The sequence below is a fragment of the Agelaius phoeniceus genome, chromosome 6 (genome assembly GCF_051311805.1).
Source record: "Agelaius phoeniceus isolate bAgePho1 chromosome 6, bAgePho1.hap1, whole genome shotgun sequence".
Taxonomy (NCBI): domain Eukaryota; kingdom Metazoa; phylum Chordata; class Aves; order Passeriformes; family Icteridae; genus Agelaius; species Agelaius phoeniceus.
The window spans coordinates 16,513,009-16,534,186 of NC_135270.1; the positions used below are offsets into that span (position 1 = coordinate 16,513,009).

A 21,178-nucleotide genomic window follows, 5' to 3' on the forward strand; every position below is an offset into this window, starting at 1 on the left:
ATGCATTTTCTTCTTAACATTAAAATATAATATCAAACATTAGGCCAATTATTCAGATTGCTCATTCTATTACTCTTACCAAGATGTACTTGAATGACATTACAGCACCATCTTTATTTCCTTTTTAACTGCATGAACATCTAATGTTTCTGACTCTCATCCCAAACACACTTCTAGTGATGGCTTTGGGGAACAGCTGCAAAAGCAGTTAGGTGTTCCAGATATTTTATCTTTATAAACTTGTTATTAGTATTCCAGATAGAATGGCATATTGAGACGTCACCTTGCAGTGCTTTTTCTCCATACTGAACATGACAGTATTCATACTCACTAAGGGATGGAGAAGTCATAGAAGTTCTATAAAAAAATTATTTTAAGTGATATAAAAGTTTGTGCAAGTTTGGGTCTCTAGCATGTTACAGCATGGTATCACCCCAGCCTCTGCAGCTAAATATAACCTGAAATTTTTGTGAGTATTTAGGTGTTTCCTCAGGATAGATCTCCCTCAGTAAATAAAAGTTCTGTATGTGCAAATGGTGGATGTCTGTCCTCTGAGGAAGTGTAGCTGGGGTGTTCCTCTTCTGAAAACTCACACTTTTTAGTAAGAAAACATTCCACAAAGTCAAAAGCAGAACCAAAACAAAGCCATCATTTCCTACTTTTAGCTATTGCCCCTCAGGTGGGCTCTGTTATAGAAATTGTTCAGGTCCAGCAATGACAGAAAAGATTACTTTCTCCAGAAATAGCATAAAATGCATTATTTTTCAAGCTAATACTATACAGCTTTTCACTGCAGGTCTACAGATGGCTACCCCTAAGTGTATTTATGTAAAATTATCTGTTCCTCAATAATTATGCACCAAACCTGCAGTTAGATCTGCATAGGAAGCTTTTTCCCTCTTAACACTTTCCTGAGGTGTCTTAGAGCCACTGTCTCCAGGCCCCTGCTCCCACAGATCAGACTGCAACATCATGGTTCAAGTTACAAAAATGGAAATTTGCTACTCTTGCCTGGAATGGCTGCGTGTTTGGATCAGTTCCCAGTGGACTGAGTTAGCCTAATGCTTGTTCAGGGCACCCCTGTTCTGTGAGCCTGTGCTGCATCATCCTGCTGCTAAGGACTTGGATGACATCCCCCAAACCCAAAGGAAATAAAGTGTTTGGGCTTTTAAGTTCTGCTTCACAGAGATGGGAGCCAAAAAGGTAAACACTGTTTAATTTTCTAGTAAATATCAAAGGTATGATATCATGCAGCTATACATCCTATACATAAAAGCACACAAAAACATCTTTTGACAAATAGAAATATATTTGAATTGCCATAAAACTGCTTGTAGTATTTTGGTTTATGCCTCATTTCCTCTGGGGTGTTCTTCACAGTCCATTATTTCTGAGTAAAACATTTTTCTTTGGGACAGCCAGTCACCAGTAGAGCACACCAAATCCCTCATTCTCTATCTAGAGGACAAGTCCCATCTATAAGCAAGGCAGGCAGATAATAACAATGGTATTTGCTATTCAGTGAAATAACAAAGCTACACGACCAAAATGATTTTCCAATGCAGCTATTCACCATCAATCATTTTTCAGTGCTAACATGAACTACCATGCCAGGAGGAAAATTTAATATTCTCCTTTTAATCCTTCCCATTTCCAGCTCCAGTAGGAAGCCTTACAGTAAGCTTGTTTCTGCTTATGCTGTAAAATGTATTCTGCACAACAGGCTGTCCTGATTCCCCAAGATTAAATGCTTCTGCGATGAGAGAAGGGAATAAAGGATTTAATTAGTAGCCAAGGCTGTGATTCACGGTTGTTTGATCTCTTTGGCAAACTGGTAACAAACGCTTTAGTAAATTGAGAGCTTAACCATTAACTGGTGATATTTGTTTGTTCAGCCACTTGTGACATCTCTGAATTTTGGTTACAGACTGTCTGCAGCCTCTGGGCACAGGGAGCACGCTCAGACATCAGAAAGGTGCTCAATGTGTTACCGCACCCACCTCTATGAATACCTGGGGTTTTTTTAGGAGTGTGGCTGGAAATGACCTCACCTGAGTGTGCTGCCAGAGCACAGCACCTCACCTTGCTGCTGTATCCCTCCCCACAGCCGGTGGGAGACACCCTCTGGAGAGGCACTGCTGTGCACTGTGGGTCTCTGATGGCAGCCTAGAAAGGGTCTTCAGGAACTGCTGGGCACCTCCAGAGAGCCCTTCTGCTGCAGTGTAGCTGTGTGAGCAAAGCTCTCATGCAACTGCAGTCCCTCATTTTCAGATGTTTAGTTTTGCCTGACTTTGGGGGAAAGCTTGTTGGATAAATGCATTAGCAACAGGGTCAGCAGGCCTTTTACTCTTTTGGCAACAAAGCTATTTTCCTCCCCTAAGCATTCATCAGGCTTTGAGCCTCATTGTCACCATACCCATTAATATCATAACTAAAGGACATGTAAAGGAACTTGCCAAACACCATTTGACTGATTCTAATAACCAGCAGCATGTTACCTTAAAAAGTAATATACACAGAATGCCTTTAAAATCAAGCTAGTTATTTCTGATACTGCACAATTTCTCAGCCTGCACCCTTCTGAAGAAAAACCACCAATAGCTTTCACTGGCTACCAGTAATTTCCTTTCTCAATATGAAGAGGAAGATCACCTTGAATACAGCACATGCTATGTGACATTTCTCATGGATGTAAACTCACAGAATTAGGTCCTGAAGCCACCAAGGAATCTACAACATTGTTATAACCCTTAGGAATCCAGAAGGGTGAAGAAGGAAGTAACAATTCAACAACAGAAGACCGTCCTGGTTGTAATAGGGCCAAAAGATTCATATGAGCCTACATTATTTGCAGGTATAAACTAGGACTGCTTTGTACATGCACTGAAAAACAACCTGTTGTGGATTCAGGCACTATTCAAAGCATAAGAAATGAGGATGAAAAAACCTGGAAACAAAATACAATGGATTAAGCACCCACATTAAAAAAGAAAGCCTGGCAGCATTAAATGACCAGAAATCCTTAGTTTTTCCTGCCTCCTTTAGTTGTTAAGATACTTAACCTACAACCAGTCACTTGGAGGAAATCTGATCTCATCATCAGTCCATTAGAAATCTGAACTGGAATTTCACTTAAATTGGAAAACAAGCTTGATGGAATACTTTACGTAATTGAACTGACATTCCCATTTGGTTGGAAAGTTATTATACATTAATAAATGCTCTGAACTGTTGCAATTCAGACTTTTGTTCATTTGACTTCATATTGTTCATTTTCCCCACACAATCGGCCAAAGCCTCAGTAGGTTTCCGAAGCTGTGGCTCATTCCCCAGTCCCACGCTCACTGGGAATGCCACTGTTCAGTCAGGACCCACCTGCCTTCTTCCTGCCAGGGGACACGCAGGGCCACCCCAGAAGAATGCTCTGGGACAAAGGCTAAAACTTTTTAGTTGCCAAAACTGTGTGGCTTTATGAAAAAGGAACTAAGCAGGTGCATGGTTCAGTTGCTCTATGATTCAAAACAAATAAAACCTTTTTTTTTAAATTCAGCTTTACAAGATTATTCCCCTTTCTGAAACAGATTTATTTTGATAAAGAATCATAAAGGAAAGGCAATTATTAATTAGAAATATTAATTGCCCTTACAAAGCTGCTAAAGTTTATATTAAACCCTTAGAATTCCATTAGAAGTTTGTTCCCCTTTTCATCTCAGGAAGGTGTTCTACATATTGGTTTAGTGTTAACAGAAATATTTAAGCAACAGGGCAAAGGAAAGGTGGTGCTGATTTCCTATCTATAACACTTGCCTTTTTGTTCATGTGCAGAACATTTCATTATGAAGACTGTGATGTCTGGCACAGACCCCCCCAACACACGCACACTGATATTATCAGAGCCTAAAGGTCAACGCTGTCTGTTCAGAATGAGTCCAACAGGAACGAAAACACAGTTGGAGAGAGCCACAGATTTATAACATCTTTTAGAAAATGCCCATTTCTCAGTAAACCTAATACTGATTTGAAGTCAGGCTCAGTTTTTAAAACCTATTTAAATTCTCTGCAGTCATCTTAAATTTCTGACTTGGGACAGGGTAAAGTATTAAGAAAGAAGACTGAAGTTGGTTGGCCTGAAAATTTTGGCAGTAATCATTATTTAGATTTGAGCTTTATCTTTAATGCATCAGTTTTTAATCATATGTTTTGCATGTGAACTCAAGTATTTTCTTCCATTCAGGCCCTGAAAAACATTCCTTGTCACAGAATCTGGTGGAAGAGATTCAGAGTAACTACATTAATACATTTCATTAGTGCATTTAATTCTAATGAAATCTTCCCTCCTTAGTCCTCCAGGCATTTTAGGTATAGAATTTGCTGTGGCTCAAGCTTATTCTGTCATTCTCTGCCTACTCCCAGTTGATGGAAATCTCTCTGCACTGAGCTGCATTTTAGATGCTGAAAATTGGAAGAGATTAGGTTGCATTGCTGTGGATTCTGAAACAGGAAATACTTGATCACCATACCCAGGGATAAAATCAGAATCACTGATTATTTCCAATATCACAGACTACCCAGTTTGTCCTTTCATTTGTCGCTAGTTTAGCAACTGTTTTTTGCCATCATTATGATCAGTTTAGTGAAGGCTCTCTTCAAATAGCCTGGCCCATAAATGTTTTGCAAAAACTATCTTAAGGATAAACCAATAAAAGCTGCCCAGAAATGTTAGAAAAGCATGATGGCATTTGAAGAGCAAAACAGTTACACATCTGAAGTTTCATTAAATGGGCTTGGTTTACACAGGACCACAGAATGGTTGGGGTTGTAAGGGACCTTAAAGGTTGTCTCATTACAACCCCCTGCAGTGGACAGGGACACCTTCCTCTAGACCAAATTCCTCAGAGCTCCTTCCAACCTGACTGTGATCACTTCCAGGGATGGGATATCCACAGCTTCTCTGGACAACCTGTTCCAATGCTTCACCACCCACACAGAAAAGAATTTCTCCCTGGTACCTCATCTGAACCCACTCTCTTAGTCTGAAGCCATTTGCTCTTGTTCTGTCATTACTTGCCCCTGTAAACAGTCCCTATCTTTCCTGTAGGCTCCCTTCAGGTACTGGAATTTACTAAATGCTCCCATAACATTTTCAGTGTAAGCAAAGTTAGAAACCAGTGACAAAACAAAACAAATTTGGATGAAGAATTCATCTATCCCCTCATGGTGATCACCGCCGGTGTCTTCACAGGTTTAAATGTGATAGAACTACAGAAATAATAGATACACATAGAACAAGAAGAATCACAAATAGAAGGTAAGATAGCTTTAAAAATTTTCTTTGGTCTCAGCATTCAAAGGCATTTTAGTAATTACTGGCAAACAATCTGTTTATGAAAGATCTACATCAGTTGAACTCCTGTTCATGCTTGTAAATTAGTTATGAATGGGTAAGATTTCATCAAATGAATTTGTTCATCTAAGCACTGAATAATTCAACAACAATAGCTAATTATTTCTATGAAGACATTTGATGAATAATTTTATAGAACAGTATGTCTCAAGGGTTTAACTTCAAGAAAAAAAGTTTCTTTGACTTAAATGCATGTCTTATAATGTAATTTCTGTTCCCAACCTAGGGGAATGCAGGGGCGGACTTCCATAGGAGTATCAGTGATTCTAAATTAAAAAATTGCTCTGCAGGAGTAATGTCAAAATCAGTCTTTTGGTGAACCCTTCAGCTAGTAAACAATTTGATTATTTACTAATTGGGAACATTGGCCCATAGGGAATTAGCTTAAGTTGAATTAACATTTGTACTCTTCTTCACCCACTATGTAATTTCCCAACTATATGTGGTTGGTCTTTTTTATTTAAAATATGTAATTTTAAAACCACAGTCATCTTTTAAAGGATTTATGTTCTATTCTACAGCAGCTTTCATGTCTCCCTTCTCAAAAGTAATAGGTTTAACTGAGAAATCCTTTCATGTAGTTATAGCGATCCTCTTTCTTTCTACAGATAGTCTGACTTAGCTTGATTTAGTTTGAAAATGTTTAACAGACATACAAAGAAAGGCAAGTTGAAGAAATAACATCTCCTTTGGGGGGATTTTGGCATTTTAAACAAAAACAAACAAAAAATGCTTTCCAACTAGACCTAAGAGGATCCAGAATAACTAAATGGCATAGGATTCTGGAGTGTCACAATTAAATTTGTTCAACTTTCTTTGGGGGAAATGGTTCAACACGTTGTATGTCTAGAACAAAGACAAATTGCTGAAACTAGAAGGAAGACCAGGTATAGGTTTTCAGAACTAGTGCCATGCTGGGGCAAACAGAGGTAGCAGCAAGATATTTCCTCTGTGGTCTACTCCACTGTGGTGGTAGCTAAGAACTCAATTCTTACAAGGGTAGTTTGTATGGAAATCAGGCAATAGCCAGAGATTTCTAGTACATCCTTAATTGCCTTTGCTGTATATTTTCACAATTCCATTTTAACTCACGTCTGTTACTAGGACAGGAAGAGCTGCACAGAGAACATGGGGAAAAAATAGGAAGACAAAAATTATCTTTGGTCAGGACCTAAAAGCCACATAAAGAAAGCAGGAAAACTATACAAGCCAGTTCCCATTTTGTCAGAACCAAGTATTGTTTCGCAGCTTTGGTGATGTCATTATCAAATACCAATTGATATTGATGTCCATATCAAATCACAGAGAACCTTTATTCAGCTCTTCACTCTCTGCATCTTATTGAGTTAGAAGGCTGCTGCTTTTTCACACGGTTTCAAGGCCAAGCAATTTGAAAGTAGAGAGACACAAATGAGATCACAGATAAGTAAATAATAATGTACAGCACTCTTACAGATACAGTCTGACACATTAAACTCCTTTTCTAAAGAAGCTGAATTCAGAACACAACAGAGCTTTTTGTTCAGTGCACACACAGGAAGCCGTAGGCATTATTATTTTGCCTCCTCTGGTTAAAAGCCATCTTTTTAGATTAAAAATAATATTTTTTTGCTGAGCTTTTCATTTATAGCTCTGAATTATACAAGGAAATTCAGGGCTACACTCAGAGGCACTAAGAAGAAATAACCATGCTTCCCCTGGTTACTCGCCTTTCTATTGTTTGACTATTAAACTTACAATAACGTTTGAATATTTAACTGGATGATGCTACACTATTTCATTATGCTCAAGAAGTTGCTCACACTACACAGTAGCTTTTTGCTGTGCTCATTGTAGGGAACTACAAGGCCCCTGCAAACTCTAGACTGAGCTTGACTTTTCTATTTGGCTTAAATTACATTGCTCATAATGCACCTCAGATACAATCTGTACACAAAAATATCTAATGCTGAATATGAGATGTAAAAGCATCAAAATTATGTAACCCATTGAGATTTCTCAACTATATGTTTCTATTCCCAATTATTTGCTCCTACTCTAGTAACACATGCCAATTTAACACATGCTGTATCTCACATCTTAATTAGGACTCATCTTGTGGTACTACTGCTGCCATCCCATTTAACCTTTTGTTTTGAGACAAAAGAAATAAGCTTTCATTGGGTCAGCTACTGATGCAGTTCATAGAGGATCCATGAAAGGTCAAAGCAATATTGCCTTATTTAAACCCCACACAATGACTTTAGCCAGAATCCTCTTCAGTTTTTTCCCCACATCTCAGTGACATGTGAATTTTCAATAATAGAGAATAGATGCAAAAACATTGTCCCTTATTTGTAAAACCAATCATAGGCAAGAGGTTAGAGTCACACAACTTAAAAAATTCAACCACCCTACCAAGGCAAAGTTGAGAGAGTATCTCAGCTGTTCAACATACATGAAAGTCATTGCATGGTTGTGACTGAAAAAATGAAGCAGGTCTCCTGTTGCAGAGACAGGAATTACAGCAGGAAAAATACCTGAAAGGAATTGATGTGAATACAAATATTTAAATAATTACCAAATTAAGTGATGATATTATTTCAGAAGTCTTAACACTTTCCATGTGGTTTTTTACTACAGAGGTGATTGGCAAATTCTCCTGCTCCTCAGAAAAGGAGAAGGTGGAACTTGCTGCTGTGAAGCTCTTTCTAAGCACTGAATTCTGAGATCAAACTGTATCCAAACCCTCCACCATTGTCACAGAAATCCACTGAAAAACACGAAGCAAAACCCTGCTCTCGTGTTCACCAAGGGTAACAGAAGGGACTGGGAGCTGATGGACTGAGAAGGTCACCTCGGCTCCTGGCCTGCCATCTCTGTAGGGGCTCTGGATGTTACTTGTGCACAGTGATAGAAGTGTGTTCTCACAGCTGCACTTTTTAGTGGGTGTAGCCTCCAAAAATAAACTGATAGAAGAGTGCAAACGCGAGGGTGCTGCTGCGGTTTCTGTGAGCTGCAATGAAAAGCCCGGCAAATGGTGAAAGATGGCATTAGGACAAGGGGACTTCACCTCCCTTGTCAAAGCCATCACTTCAGGAAAAAAGGCAGTTACAAATGTAGTTCAAAACTGCAATTTTTGCAACTGGAAGCATTCTCCAGGATTTGTTATTTTACAATAGTGGGGAAACACATGGGATTTCAACTTGTGGAGAACAGCCTTTCTCTATAAATCACAGAGTGTAATCTGAAACCTAGAAACAGCACAGGGGCTCACATTTATGGATTTAAAACAGATGAAGAGCAAGCATGCTCTTAACCCTTTCCCCATAATTCCTTCCCAGTACAAAATAAAAATGAATATACAAATACTGAACAGAAATTAACTTGGCAAAAATCAAGATTAATACAATTCTGTAAACACTGAATAGTTTAGACTTCCCTAAGGACACAAGCACAGAATTGTGCTAAAGCAAAGCACTGTAAAACTGTTAGAGCATAATCCAGTCTTTGGACTGTTCTTTCATCAACTTTTATTTAAGCAGTTTATCTTACTGAGATTAGGATCTCTCCTATAGAGCAAGACCTGGCAAACACAGGCCTCTGGTTTTGAATATCAGGCTATATTTCACTGGGAATGAAGTAACTAGCAGCCTGTCATCTCACCATAATGTTATAAACTCCTTAATCAGGCAATAGGAGAACTAATACTAACACATTAGTAATAATTTCTCTTCAAAAATATGTAAGAGCATTAAGATGACATATTGTTTATTTATTGTTCCTTAAGATCCGAAATCATTTCTGTATCAGCTTAGCTTCTCCTATGGCTTGCTGGAAAAAAAAATCCAAAACCCAGCAAATCCTGCTCCAACTTGATACAGCCTCCTCCTTGATTTTTTAAAATTTAAATGAAAAAAACAGTGTAAAAGAATGGACTGGAATCTCAGCATTGCCAAGATGCAGTAGTCTCTACCTTGTCAGAGTCAGAGTTCCAGTACTTCCAGAAATTCACTCACATATGTAACACAATGGTGTGATTGAAACCAGAAATGGGCCCAGATTGAAATAAAGTATGATGGCATGTCATGTTAAATCTCTACCCAGTGTAATATTTTAGAGAAAACTCTAAACCAACCAGTCCAGGATGGCTGACAGGAGAAGACCAAAAATAATTTTAAGCTTACTGCAAGATCACTCATCTGCAGACACAGTATTTGCCTGTGGTAATTCAAGCTCTCCTTTTATTGGATGCAGTTCAGTGAAGTGGTACTTTTGTCCATGGCTCCTAATGAAAAGCTAGGGTGTCTCTGGTCTTCACTGAAAAGGTTGCAATTGATGGAAGAAAAATCTCCCAAGTTGCAATGATGGGCACCTGAATCCTTTTCAAGTGAAGAAATCAGCTATCTAAGAACAGCAAAAAAATACATCATGAAAAAGAATTCAGTCTTAGCTCCTGGGCATGTTGTGGAGCATCCAGAAAATACAGTAATGGCTAGAATTTTGTGCTACAATAATCAGAGGGGCAACCTGAAAAAAATCTGAGCTCTTTTGAAAAATCCTGCTAAAGCTCTTATATGTAATTGTAGTTGCAAAGAAACTACAAAGATAGTGTAAGACAAAAGATTATTCTACTATCCCAATTCTGGTATATCAAATGGTGTGTTAGCAGATCTCCATAACCACAAGAGCCATGCCTTTTACTTTTAAAGCATTTCAAATCAAAGACTGATTTTTCATAAATACATACTTTGTGGAAAACTTAGAATTAGACCATCAACAGCTCCACCTTCATTCTTTCATCACTAAAGCTTTTTCAAGCTACAGTCCAAGTTCAAGTAGGACCACCCAATGCTTCACATTATTCCTGCAGATACTCAGATCCAGACATCATCTCTTGTAAACCCATGATGCTATTGGTATACAAAGGCCATTGAGATTTCCAAATATGTGCATCAGACCATCTAACTAGGTTGGGATGGATACATGCTTCTGAAAAATCTCATGAGATCATCTAAATTATTGTGATAACCCAACTTATTCCATATGCACAAATTCTGTGAGGAAGAAGGAAGAGGCACTTTGCACCTTGAAAGCCACTAAAAATAGGGACTGCATCTCATTTACTGAATCACTTATTCCAAACAGATGGGTAAACCCTTTAAAGCACATCCAGAGAAAAAATTCCTGCCTAAATGTATCAATTGTATTGAAGTCCCCATCTTGGGGACTTCAGGATGCAGGACAGTGGATGCAGGACTACATGCACAAAGTCAAGGGGAAAACACAGCCCTGAACCTAACATGGCCTTGGCACACCAAGGGGTCAGTAGAAACTTAGAAAATTTGTACATACAAGAAGACATTTAAGACAGCAAATGTAGATTATATATTGTGTAGGACTCTAGATACACACTTCTTAATTAGGTCTTTTGTGTGGAAATATCTGACCTGAAACATCCAATTTCTCTTGTTCAATCTAAAATTAAAGAATGCACTGTGTTATTAGTATTGCAAAAAGGCAGGGAATTTTATGAGCTGATATGTTGGAGACAGAAACTGGCTGGGACTGACTACTTTGGTATGTGAACTCTGTTTCTTTCTGTGGCTTCAAAGCACAAGCACAACTCAACAATATATTTTTTTTACTAGAATTACCCTCTGGAAAGTTTGATATGGGAACCAGAATGTGTTTTAATTACTTTTTCCCCTCTTAATTAAGAAACTGTTAACAAGCCCAGCTGTATATTTCAATTTAATTTCTGTTACATAAGGAAAAATATTTTTCTTAATATTCCTATTTCATTGTGTAAATATGTGATGATGTGTACAGAACAATTAACAGTTGAATACTTCGTTAGAAATATCAGATTACTTTGTAACTTTACAGCCTTGCAACACACATTTTTGCAAAGGAATAATTCCTCAGTAAGGGTTGAGCTTCAGCTCAGTTACACTCATTGTAGGAAACAGAAATGCCTTGATCCTGGCAAGTTTTAGATGGGCTTTATTTATTCTAGAAATACTAGAATTTCCCTTTTTTGTGTGTAAAATAGATGCACACACAGCTCTCACTCTCAAGTGTCTTTCCTCCAAAAGAGGTAGAATCAGGAGGAGTTAGCCAAACCCTCAGCTGGTTCAAATCAGAACTTCACTGATTTAATTAGGCAACCCTGAAGGTCTTAGAAGAGCACTGCATCAGGCCCTCCTCTCCTCTTTTCTCTCCATATGCCTGTGAGCCAGCTCTCTTCCCTACCCCACCTTCCTTCACATTAGCTCTTGGCCTCTCTCTCCTCCTCTGACTTTGCTACACTCAGATTTTTCTACTTTATATTTTCTGGATCTGTCCTGGGGTTCCTCCTCTCTCTTGTATCAATCAAAAGTTATTTGTCCCACAGCCCTTCATAGTTTACTGTGACTTCAGCCATCAAATCTCAGAGCTGTCTTCACTCTGTGTGCCACCACCCAATAATCACACAAACGTCTTTCAACATTTCCTTCCATGTTGCCTTTTACCATCAATTCTCCAGCAGAATCTTTTCCTACTTCTCCTTACTCTTTAGTTCCACATAATTTTCTTAACAATTGAACACAATTCAGAGAACATATAATCCTCTTATTGTGATGAGCACAAATGCTGAAGAGGAACATAGTAAAATTAGGCTGTCTTTGTAGCTATTGGTTTTGCAACTGTGTTTTCTGTGCTAAACAAATGATACAGATGTCCTGAAACTAAGCAAAAACTTATTCTTTGAAATTTTTGCAAGACAAGAGTTGTTTTGGAAGAAAAAGGACTTACCAAAGCTAATTGGCCCTTCCTAGTCAGCACTTCGCAGATACACTGCAGTAAAAAGCAATAATTATTCAATTTCTGACTATTTCATAAAAATATCTATTTATATAAGCTAAAATTCATAGTAATTAACATACAATAGATGTCTATGAAAGCAAATTGCAAACAAGAACTGGAGAAAAAAGGAGGAAAATTTGATTTTGAAAACACCAAAATTGAGAAGGTATTTTAAAGTGATAAGGAAGGTTAGGAAACTTTCAATAGACACCTCAGTGACGCCTCACTGAAAATCTTCTGAGAAAGTGGGGAAGTGTGAAATGGGAAAAGTGCACTGAAAATCAGTAGTAATTTTCTACCAGCTACTTTTACACATTGCCTTTATATCCCTGAGTTATTCACAGTCCAAGAGCAGAGAGGAGAGCAGGCTAAGTGTATGCAGGAACACTGAAACAAAACTAGGTTCATTTGTGGTCTAGAGCTTCATGGAGTGTTTATCAGCACTGAAGGTACTTATGCACAATGCCACCCTCATATGAAGAGCAAAGAGTTGACTTCACAGTTGACATTGTTCAGGACTTTAATTTCAGTCTTCATTATTAAGCCCTGATCACTTTGGGGACTGAAAAACAGTTATGAGCAAGCATAGCCTTATCATACCCTGGAAGAGCTTTTTGTTTGGGTTTAATGCTGCTTTCCTCCCTGGCTAGGATAGTATGAGAAAACCAGCCAAGTGTATTTCATCTGTGGATAGTGTGGTTTCAGCTAAACCTGGCTCTGAGGCTGTATTTTCTCTTCCCCCTCACATGCCCTTTTTATTAATATTATTTTCTTCTCCTTCCAGTTTATGAAATCATGCTCTCACCAGGTCCCTCTACTGAGACCTTAATGAGAGCCTGAACAACATGACTGGTATTTTTGCAAACAGGTAATTATCTAGACTTTTCCACATATAAAAGTACAAGTGATATTCCCCCTCCTCTCCCCTACATAATTTTATTACTCAATTTTTGCATGGCTTTGAGAATACAGAAGAAAGAACATTCATTAGAAGAAGATTCGGGTTGCTTTTTCACCTACCACTTTTGAGTTAGTATTGATTTTCCTGGAATTTTCCTGGATGAACAAATCACGTATCCTGAATTCCACTTGAAAATCCTATTAAATATCCTGTAGTCAGCAAATGCTGGGTTATAAGAGTAAATGTCACATTAAAATATGTTACAAGTAGTGGCAACCTGACATTTATTGGCCTGCAGGTCTACAAGTCCTTTTTTGGCCTGGAGGTGTCCGATCTTGTGTGTGGCTTAATGGGATAATCAAATAATTAATACAGTTGTGTAGTTTCTCTTTCTGTGCTGGTTCTTAGAATGGCTTGGCTTATAAAGACATAGCCTTTTTTGGAGGATTTTGTGTATAAGATATTTGGATCAGGAAAAAACTTGGAGGTTTGATGGTATTTATAGCCTGATTTTGAATTGTAATGTCAGCAATCAGTTTGCAAATGTTTTGCATTGTGAAAGAACTATACAGATTTACAACTCTTCCACAGGCAAGTATAAAATGCATTACTCATTGCTTGTTATTATTTTCTTATCATTGATAGGATATTTTCTTACCATTGATGGTGGACTTGCAGTGTTGGGTAAATGGTTGAACTTTATGAATTTAATGGTCTTTTCCAGCCTAAATGATTCACTGATCACGTTTTAAATGAAATAACAATCTGGTCAGAATACAAGGAAAACCAAGCTGATAAACTGCTTAAAATTCAACCAAACCCAGACAAATTACAAACAAGTTTGAGCAAATACAGCCTGAGAGACTCCATCCTGGAGTGCCATAATGGGAAGCTCTTAAAAATCTGTGTTTGTTTGCTGGTTTATGCAAAAATGCTGAGCCAGGCACAGCCGGCTCCTTGTGGGCAGAAAACGCCTGGTGACTGTGCAGGACAAGGAGACTCTGCTGTGCCTTTCAGGGGTCAGGGACTCAGTGCTGACTTTTTTCAAGCCAGGGCTGATGTCTGTTGGGCAGCAGCTGTGGAGCTGTGACTGCAGCTCATCCCATGGGCAATTTATCCCTATGGCAATGCCAGTGAGAGACCTATGAAAAGTTACGACCTATGAAAAGTTACATGGCTTAAGAACAGCAGAGCTTAAGTCACAAGGCAAATGCAATTTTTGCACATAACTGAGAATTTCAGCCTCTAGCACTTCTTGGTACACTGGGTTTCTTTAAACACACTAAATAAATTCCTAAAGATACAAGCAGACAACTGAAAATACTCAGGTAAACCCTACCAATTACTCATCTATCTCAGAGTTGCCTTATACCGATAAAAGTCTGGTCTTTAATTGAAACAAAAATCATTTCACTTTATCTCAGACCAAACCAGAAACAAATGGTTTGGTCTTTGGAAAACTCTTGGGAGTTTTACATTTGAAAAGGCTTAAATATATTTTCTTTGTACTAATTATTTCTGTTTGCAAGTCAAGACATTACACACCGATGATAAAATGCCATGATGGAGAACAATTTTGTAGACTTTTCAGTCTGAACTGGAAGCAGGAAAAAACAAAAAAACACCAAATAAAAACTCAGCTCAAAGTCTTTTCCCTCAAGACTTTCATGACACAGTTTGAAAACCCAAGAGGTTTGGATGAGTCTGAGAGGCTCCACATGGGGCAATTTTTGCTCAATTCTCTGAATCTTTATCCACTACTATTGAGAAGACTAAGATGAAATTGCTCTCTAGAATAGATTATCAAATTTGTCTTACTTGTGCTGTCACCAGATGGCCTCTGCCTATATTTAAATGCAAGTCTAAATACACCTAAGAATACTTTCTATTTTATAAGTTTAAATATTATCCTCTTTTGAACAGTATTTGCATGTGTTGTCTGTGTATATATATATGCACAAAGCAGACAAAATAAACCAACAACAAATAAAAAGTTATTTTTATTTGTATAATTAGGTGATTAAATTGAATTTGTGATTTTTTTTTTCCCACTTAGTTCCTTTTTTTCCCCAGAGGTATGAAAGGTCCTGAAATGTTTTATCCTGGAAAACAGCCTGTAGAGAAAGCTGTAGCTGTTTTCAAGGGACATTTGATACCAAGCTATTAGGATAATTATTTGTTTGCAGTCAGACCTAAAATAAAGACCAAATAAAATCCTAAATGATTTTTCACATCAGAATATTTTCCTGAATCTGGGCTGAAGTGAGTGAAGTTGCAATGTATTTTAATGAAAAGCAACTGCAGAATTTCTGAACAGCTCTTGCAGCTTAAGATTCACATTCCAATAAAACTGAAGTGCTAACTGGCTACAGACAGTATTTCCTAGTACAAAGTGCTGTCCCAAAGCTTGTTTTTATTCTGATACTCAAAATTATTAAAGTAAAGCATTATAAAGTTCATCTTCAAATACAGTAAAAAGTATTTCTTATATACTTACAGCTTCATCACAAATGAATTAAGCTATGTACAAACTACATCTGGGCATTCCTTTACCTGACTCCTTACAAGGTAAGTATATACTAAGGCTAAAACCTCCTATCTGGTTTTCAAAAGACAAGTTATTATTATTTTGAATTTCATATATGTGAACTTCTAGATAAAAAAAATGGAATCTCACTTTACTGCACATTAATCAGCACAACACAAAATGTTTTATCAGTAGCAATAACACAATCCTCACTGTTTTAATAGGAAAAAATAGCTTTAATTTCTGCCTGTGTATATATGAATAAATATATATTTGCTTGCTTATTATTGGAATACTTCTAGTGAACCACAGAGTTAGTTCTCTTCTTTATCAGGTAAGAAGAATATTAAGAGTAGTTGGTTGGAAGAAAAAAGAAATGGAACACAAAATGGAGGAAATACTATATCCCCTAAACGAGGTCAGGCCCTTTCAAGTTTCTTGGATTGTGCAAGGATTTGATGTACAATGTATAAGCTTCAAGATGTTTTCCACTTTAAAACATGTAGATCTGCATAAAATACATAGGTCCAAAGGCCTGAAGTACAGGAACCCTCTTCAAGTCAGTGGCAATTCAGAGAATTTTCGTGAGAGAGCTAAAATAACTGGTATGAATCCACTGGAATAAAAAAATCTGCCCTATTGTGTGTTACTCGGTTACTAAGACAGCCTTAAATAAAAACATGTGGATTATATAATAACATATAATTGTTTAGTTTTCGTAATGTACCCTCACCTAAGTAGGTAATTGGCAATGAAGACTTGAACATGAGAACTTTTGACCTGAAATTACTTTTTTTTTTTTTCTGGATTCAACAGGAACATGCTCTCTGTTCTCTCAACACTTAAAACAATTTACAAAGGTCATGATTTTTTTACTTAAAGGATGTGCTTAGAGAAGGTTCAATAGTTCTTGGAAGCTGAGGGGAGATATCCAACATAGTGGTATCTATCTTTTAACAGGAAAAATGACAACATGGATGCTGGCATTGACAACACTTAAATCAATATTCTGGAAGTACCACAGTATCACCTGTCAGTGAAAAAGAACCAAGTGAATGTCAAGGAAATGCCATTTATGCTTTGTTTTTCTCACACACATGTGTAAAGGTAAATTTTCAAATAGGCATTCACACCAGCTCTTCAAGAGAACATAAAAGGCAGAGATGACATAATACAAGAAGATGTGCCCTAAAATTGCTTCTCATCTTTATCCATTTGTGGAGAGCTGTCCCTTCACACGGGTACACACAGATCTGACACGGTAAAAATCTTGGTCTGCTGAAGTCAATAAAAGTTTTGCTACTGATGTCATTGGGTTGGAATTTCTTCTATTATCTTTAGACACCTGGACAGCTGCCTGAACATCTGCTGAGGTTGTCTCTAAAATGTCAAAGTGCAGTTTCTTACAATTACTCTGATCTGCTGGTGAGGACAACTTCATCCCATTAAAAAGTACTTACAAATTAGGGTTCATTACAAGTTGCTGTGCCTGACTTGTTTGGGAGATTTATTATGGAGCCCTCTCACTTGAGAAAACATAATCAAATACTTTCTTGCTTCCCAGAACCACATTTTTCTTGACCCCCATCAAAACATGGTGTAGTAAACCATTTTTACAAGGGTACACAGGAAGTCTGTGGCAAAGCCAAAAATTCAGAGTCCCATGAAATTATTTGAACATTTTTCTTTTTTTTTTTTTTTTTTAAAGTACCAAGCAAGAATGAGAACATGAGGGGAAAAGTGAGGGAGGTTCATACTGGTGAACTAACATTTTTCAAGACCAACATTTCCTAGAAGCACAATGAATTAAAGTGCAAGGCAAACACTGTACATGCACAAACCTAAGCCAGGTTATTTCCCTATTTATGATCATATATGCATACATCAAAATACCTGTGTATCTCTTCTTATAAAGGCACAAAGAACAAGTAAGGGTCTGCCCATGAATGACAACATTTATGTGACCATTTATAGAACAGTGACAAGAATACAAAATCCATATTAAAACAGAAAAGTGTTTAGAGAGATCTCACTACTGCTGCTAAGTATTAACAATTCTGTTCACATTTTGTTTCTGTCTCTCACTTTTTGTATTTAATGTAGTCTTCCTAACTAAGCTTTCCAATTATACAGATTTCCATTTAAATTTGCTACTATGTGGTAAAAACAAATGCATTTTCTAAAAATGACTATTTTTATAAAAGTGGGGTCATTGGCAGGAACCCAGCCTCACCAGGCTGACTAATGTTAGATAATGGTACAGTCTAAGTTCATTGGTCCAAAGCACAATTGCCTGATATATAGATGGCATTAAACACTGGTTAAATGTTCTTGCTATGCTGATGTTCGGGGAGAATTAACAGTACCTGCCTGTCTCAAGGGTACATGCCCTGAAAAAAGTTTTAATTCTTTTAATATTTCATTTTATCTCCAACACCTTACATTCAGCTAATATGAGGAATTTGAGAGAATATTTTCAGAAATACAGCAAGACACATCCAGCCTTGCTACAAGACTGCTCAATGCTTCAGTAGGACACAAAGCCCCTCCACCGCCCCGAAATATCCTTTTCCCCAGACTGTGCAATGCACTTGCCTGAGTAACCACTAGACATTACAACTACAACAAAATATATAATAGTGTTTAAAACTCTGACTTTAAGGTTAACCAAGTACACTCAAGGCCTCAAGAAAGATCTTGCCTGAGAGTGGGGGAAAAAATTCTGGGAAGGCTGAGGAACATAAAAGCAAACCCTTTTGTAAATGGTCATATTATCAGTATTGTTGGAATCAGGTATATTAAAAAAAGGCACATCCAGGTGACTTCCCTGCTCGCAGCATTAAAACATGGCTCCCAGTATGAAGAGTAAGATGTTAGTATTAATTTCATGTAATACTGTGCCTATGTGTTGAATTTTTAACTTCAACTTATTTGGACTTATTTGTTACCTAAATATGAACAGTCATTCAAATCTGCCACACATTAAAACTTGTTGTTTATATGAGAATGAGTCTCTCCAGGAATAAGAAACAGAAAATATTCTAATTTAGCTGAAAAAATCTTGCAGTGACAATTTCATGCTGCTATGAATATATGGACACTTCCACTGAATGCACTGGGCAATGCCTCATGAGAGGTAAAACATCCTTGAAAGATTTGCAGGGACAAGGCCAGAGGCTTTTTTTTTCTCATAAACTAGAAACAGAGCACCAAAAGACTTTCAGGAAAAAAGCTACTAAACAGAGAACTTACACATTAATTTTGCAGAATTTGATGTTAACCAAAGGCTGTGGTGTGGGCTGAAGTACAAACTTTCAGCCTGATAATATTTATGGAGTGAAGTTAATCAGCGATAAAATACGAAACACACAAAGCCCATGCAAGGAGACTCTCCAGATAAAGAGGCAGCTCAACATGGCCTATTTTTACTTAAGGTACTTTTCACATTTAGTATTTCTCCAACATACTTCCTACCCCAAGTACTAAGGTTTTGTAATGTCCAAAGCACTTGAAGACAAAATATTCATCTTCTTGGGAAATGCCAGTGTGAGAAACAATGGCAAAGTGCAAGCATTAATACAGAGAAGTGAAACAGCCCTGACCATTCTAAGTTCAGATTAAACCTTTGTTGCAAGCTCACTTTTAAAGTGTAATGTAGCAATTTGCTATTGCAATGCCATGCTGTTTAAGTTGTTTACCAGATTTAGAGAAACCTGATGTACTTAAAAAACACAAATAAAATCCCACTATTCTTCCAATGAGTAATTAACCATATTTTCAGCTCTTCCTTCAGCATATGGCTGCCACTGGTAGAAAGGTAGAATTCAAGCAAGAGAAAGCAAGACCTTACTTTTGTCCCATTTAATTTGCCGAGCAATTCCGTTTCTTGTGAATTTAGTAACATATTACAGCCTTCAGTGAACAGTAATCATTGGAAGTATTAGGAAACAGAAGCTAAGGATTAACCTTGCATTAAAACTACTGTTGACCTTATAAGAGTGATTATTTATTAGTCTGTGAAAATCATGACATAACCTCACAGCTCATATAACTATTCAGGTGTATTATAAAAATAAATAAATACCATCCTTCTCTCACCACCAACAGCAGTACACTTGAAATCACTTGTACTTGAAGTTTTAATACTGATGTTTAACAGATCAAGACAAATACAACATTCAGATTATTGTTAATATTAAAAGTTTTATCCATAAACTTAATAACTGCTGCATGAATAAAAAAATGCCCATCAAAAAAAAAAAAAAAAAAGACTCAAGTCTGTTTTGTATTTAAGCTGAGTAAAGAATTTTGTTTAGAATACACAGAGTTAAAAAGCAACTACTTGGTCATACTCAGTTGTTTGTGCAGCACCAAATTTAAATCCAGGAGAGATTATGAGAAAATTTGCTGCAGGCTGTCAGACCTCATTAAGTTAATGGAACTGGTAAATTGGCACATTTCCAGCACATTGTAGAAAGAAAAGCGCTTTCAGCTCAAGAGTGAAGGAGATCTAGTTTCGGTTTGGCAGCTAAAGGAGATTATTAGCTATAAATAATGGCTGCACTGAGATGACTTATATGGGATTGCTTGACCAAAATGAAGTCGAAGAGACAAAAAACATTAACATTTTCAAACGAAAGATACAGTCTCTTTGTTGGATGGAATCTAGAACAGCTTTGTAGATGTTTTCCTTTTAAAGCCTTACTATTTACAAAATCATCTAAAAGTCTTCGTAACAAGCTTAGCTACCACTAAACTCATTAACGGAGAGAAAATTCTTTTTCTTGAGCCTTTGAATCTCTTAAAAAGATGTTATGAACCAGTGCTTTAGCCTGAGGTGGTAATGTGCTGTGATGTACTAAGATATTAGTACAAAAGTATTATATTATTTTGGTCTGAATTACTGTGGCATGTTTTCAGAGCCAGCACAGCAGAAGGATATCAGTACCTACACAGGGCATGGAGTAGAAATCAGCACACCTGGAAGATGCTGGTTTCCTGAGCCACCAGAAAAGACAAAATGCAGAAGAATATGTGTGTGTGTGAGAGAGAGAGAGAGAGAGAGAGAGAAATAGAAATTTTTCTTGGGACAATGAGATCTGCATTTTCTTACATTTATGTTTATTACATATTTCTTACCTCAAATTTCGAAATGGTAAACCATCCTAAATGGTGAACTACAGAAGATCAAATTTTATACCAATAAACCCAAATTCTGAGGCTTACTTAGATACTGAGATCTGTGAAGTTTGAGATTTCAAATAACCCTATAGCCAGATGCTGGTTCTATCAATTTCCTTGTCTGATTTGAAGTCGGCTGGGTATTTTTCCATTATTCTGTGAAAATTCTGCGAATTTTTTGGAAACAGGTGCTGATTCACTGCACTTATAAAAAAAAAGCACAAAGCCCGATTCCTTCTGCATAAAACGAGAACAAGAATTCTACTGTTTACTTAATTCATTCTTTCTTTGTCCTCTTATTGTTTCTCTGGAACACATTTTAAAGGAAAACGAGGCC

The 21,178-nt window shown here is 37.2% G+C and overlaps 1 protein-coding gene across 1 annotated transcript in view; it reads right to left on the bottom strand.

The window, feature by feature from the left end:
• KCNQ1 (potassium voltage-gated channel subfamily Q member 1) overlaps window positions 1-21,178 on the bottom strand; it is a 330,737-nt gene that overhangs the window by 110,526 nt on the left and 199,033 nt on the right. The window lies entirely within an intron of this gene.